Source organism: Ictalurus furcatus, chromosome 20 (genome assembly GCF_023375685.1).
Source record: "Ictalurus furcatus strain D&B chromosome 20, Billie_1.0, whole genome shotgun sequence".
In the NCBI taxonomy this organism is placed as follows: Eukaryota; Metazoa; Chordata; class Actinopteri; order Siluriformes; family Ictaluridae; genus Ictalurus; species Ictalurus furcatus.
In genome coordinates, this window is record NC_071274.1 from 10,813,683 (window position 1) to 10,817,518 (window position 3,836).

The following is a 3,836-nucleotide window of genomic DNA, read 5'->3' on the forward strand; positions in this document are numbered from 1 at the left end:
CATGAGCTGTTGTATGCTTCTGTTTATATCTCAATAATGCATTGTTCAAGGTAGTGATTTACTTGTTTATTACCCACCCAGTGATACGGTATGGCCACAGAATTGCTAGCCATATTATGAAACTTTTATTTCTGTAATTCCTTTGAATGAATGCTTCAGTAATTCACATCTTATTTGATCCCTGAGTGTTAGGAAGTGTTAACAAATCACTGAAGGAAATATTCCATTTACTACTGAAAGCAGATCTACACATTCACTCTGAGGGAGGGGGATGTGCAGAGTTCCTCATTGGCAGAGCTAATTTGACTACTTTATTATAACTACTTTACTAACTTTAATTTAACTGCATATTCTTATCACCCTGGTAGACATTGTAAACACTGTATATAGTAATAATGAATATGAGACTGACACTACTAATATAACCTAATGGTATTTTATTTTTTACATTCATAGAATTACAACAAAACAGCAACTATTAGTGGAGATGAATCCAAAGAATCTTTAAACATTATGAAATAGAAAACTAAAAAAAACGCTTTCTGTTTATAGCCTCTGCTGAACGTTATCCAACTGAACTAAATGGTTTTTATTTATATAAAAAAGGATACGAAAGTGGAGGCGGTGCCGCGGGGTGTATAGCCGAACAGAACACTGTGTAACACTGACCAACAGTCTTTGTAAACACATGATGCCTTTTTAGTAACTATCTCTCTCATTAGCTCACATTTTCACCCATGTTGATCAGGAAGCTTTCCCTTTCGCTGCCTCCTTCAGTTTATCTTTCATTTTCTGCCGTCTCTGTCTGTTTGGCATCGTGCCTTTACTGACTATATAACATAGGCCTACATATAATATGACAAGGTTACTTGCATGTCTGGAAATTTAATGAAATTGAGTAGCTAGTTTACCAACACGTTCCCTCTCAATCAATTTGAAAACTACCGGCGATAAGCATATAAAATGCTGCTAATATTACGAAAAGGTTAACAGAAGAGCTTGTGGTTTCAGTATACCTGTTTGCCTGTTGAAGCAAGATGCATCGTGATTGCGTCATGACAACGAGACTAACTGACTGCAAACTGTAGTCGGACAAATAAATAGGAAAATTCTCCGACTTTCTTGTGATTGATTTGCTACTGTTTTGTGTAAGCTCTCGTGTTAATTTGAATTCAAATGCTTTTTACATAATATAAGTTTTTATTAGTTAATGTTGAGAGGGGCACTTTTAAATCATTTAAAAAAGGGCAGGGGATCGAGCCTCCAGAGCTCCCCCTTCTGCACGTCCCTGGAATGTAGTGAAGGTGGTTATACACTTCGTCTTGGTTATATAAATGTTGCGCTCGGGAGCAGCACACACACACAAAAATAAATAAATAATAATATTTTTTTTTAAAAAAACAGTGTAGTGAGTAGATACAATGCAATCCGCTCAGTAGCTGAACATTTGTTGCCGTGCCCACTTGGCATCAAACCTGGAACAACAAAAATGTTTTAGACCTAACAAAGCCAGCAAGAATTTAATCTCGAGATTTTAAGGCATTGCTGTGGCATGTACCATCACCCCATCAATAACAGAATAACCTTTTTTTTATTTTTTTATTTTTTTATTAAAGCTAGACCACTTTAATTAGGATTCTACAGATCTTTCAGAATATTGGAGCAACCAATAATAGCTATTTAAGCAATAGATCATATCTATGAGAATTACCTACTTTAATTTAGGGCTTTACCATATTTTTTAATCCAGTAAATTATCCTCTGTTTTTAAGCATTCATGAAGGCTACAATTAATATGTTCTGTATGGTATGGCCAGTACCCAAGAAAGTATTTCATCTGATACACTATTACCAAAGTTTAAAACATAGGCTATTTGTCATTTCAGTTTATAATTAATGTATCATTATTTTTTATAATCCTTATTATTGTTATATTGTCTCTATTATTGTCTATAAAATTATAAGTTTAAAGCCCAGATTCATACATTTTTGCAACCTATCTGTTGACTATGCTGACCATTAAATCTAAATTTTAATGCAGTTGATTATTTTTCCTGTTGCTGGTAGCATAATTGTTTTCCCAGGTTTACTCATGTTTCATCCTTATCTAGTCTAATGAACTGTGAAGAAGGTAGTTTGATAATAATTTTATTTATTTATAAAGCACATTTAAAAACAACAGAAGTTGAAAGCGTTGTGTACTGAACAAGTAGTATAAAACAGACTTAAAATAAACATTTAATAGTATCAAATACCGATGGACAAATGAAAAACCCTCAAACTGAATTAAAAGATAACGAATAAAATTGGGTCTTCGGAGAATATTTGAGCATAGTAATAGAGGGGGAAGATCTTATTTGAAAAGGGAGACTACTCCAGAGCCTGGGGGCAGCTGCTGAAAAAGCCCGGTCACCTTAGTTTTAAAACGTGAACGAGGGACTGAAAGGAGTAGTTGACTGGATGATCGAGGAGATCTTGAGGCAGTATACGGGGTAAGGAGATCACATATGTAGGCTACTGGGGAGCAAGTCCATGTAAAGCTTTAAAAACGAATAGCAGAATTTTAAAATCAATGCGGAAATTGATTGCCAACCACTGTAAAGAGGCGAGGACAGGAGTGATATGCTCACGTTTTCTGGTGCCAGTCAGTAATCTAGCCGCCGTATTTTGTACCATTTGCAAGCGATCTAGAGCAGTTTTATGCACTCCCAAATAGAGGGGATTACAGTAGTCTATCCTTGAGGTTATAAAAGCATGAATAACCGTTTCCAGGTCCTTTTTACAGACTATTTTCTTGATTTTAGCAATAGATCTCAGCTGAAGAAAGCTGCTTTTGACAACAGCACTGATCTGCTTATGAAAACAGGTAGGATGACACCAAGGTTTTTGACACAATCGTGTAGACAGAGGAACTAACTGATTGAAAAATTATTTCAGTTTTATCACTATCTAGCTCTAAAAAGAACAAACAAACAAACAAACAAATATATATATATGTCATGAGTACCTATATATATTCATGTATTCATATAATAGCCTAGTTTATATGGATAGACACAAATTATTTTATGCCTTATTTTTGTCTGTTGCGGTGTGTGAACTATGGAACCAATGTTTTATTCTTATAGGTAGACCTAGTCTAGTTTTGGATGACATAGCACCTCAAAAGAGATATTCATATAGAAACACTAACGTTCTGAGAACATTTGAGAAGGTAAACACGCCGCCTAAACGCGTTACGAGGTTTGCATTAACGCCGACACTGACAAAATCTGTGGAAATCATTCTGAAAAAAGCCCGGATGCATATACACGTTAAATATGCACGCCCGAAAGGAAACATTTACAGTGCCCAACTGTAGTCCGCTACTGAGCCTTCTGAGTTGGTGGTCCAGCGCGCCCTAGTGTTAAATGCTGGAATTATATATCAGAGGCTATGCAACGGTCCTGATGCTGGTGACACAGGATGCGTATGATGATGCAGAATTAGAGCTCGCTGTACAGCATTGCAACTGGTTCAGTCTCTGTGGCGCAATGGAATAGCGCGCTGGACTTCTAATCCAGAGGCTCCGGGTTCGAGTCCCGGCAGAGATGTGTCCCAATAAATACCGTATGGTTAATGTCTTTTATACTGCATGTCAGACTGAATGGGAAATAAAAGATACTACCCGGCGTTATAAGACATGCTTGATGAGCTCGGAAATTTGATGGACAGTTATTATGTTTGTTCTGCTTAATAGATGCAGAATAAAATTACAGAAAAAAATTAACTGATTGGAGAGATTTACAAATTGGGTATGGCAGTGTAAAAGATGATGTACTAATATAGATATTAAT

At 36.1% G+C, this 3,836-nt stretch overlaps 1 non-coding gene across 1 annotated transcript; it reads left to right on the forward strand.

Moving 5' to 3' along the window:
• Positions 1 to 3,519: 3,519 nt before the first annotated feature.
• On the forward strand, positions 3,520 to 3,593 carry trnar-ucu (transfer RNA arginine (anticodon UCU)). Its single transcript has one exon. It is a non-coding gene; the product is annotated as a tRNA-Arg (tRNA).
• Positions 3,594 to 3,836: the final 243 nt, after the last annotated feature.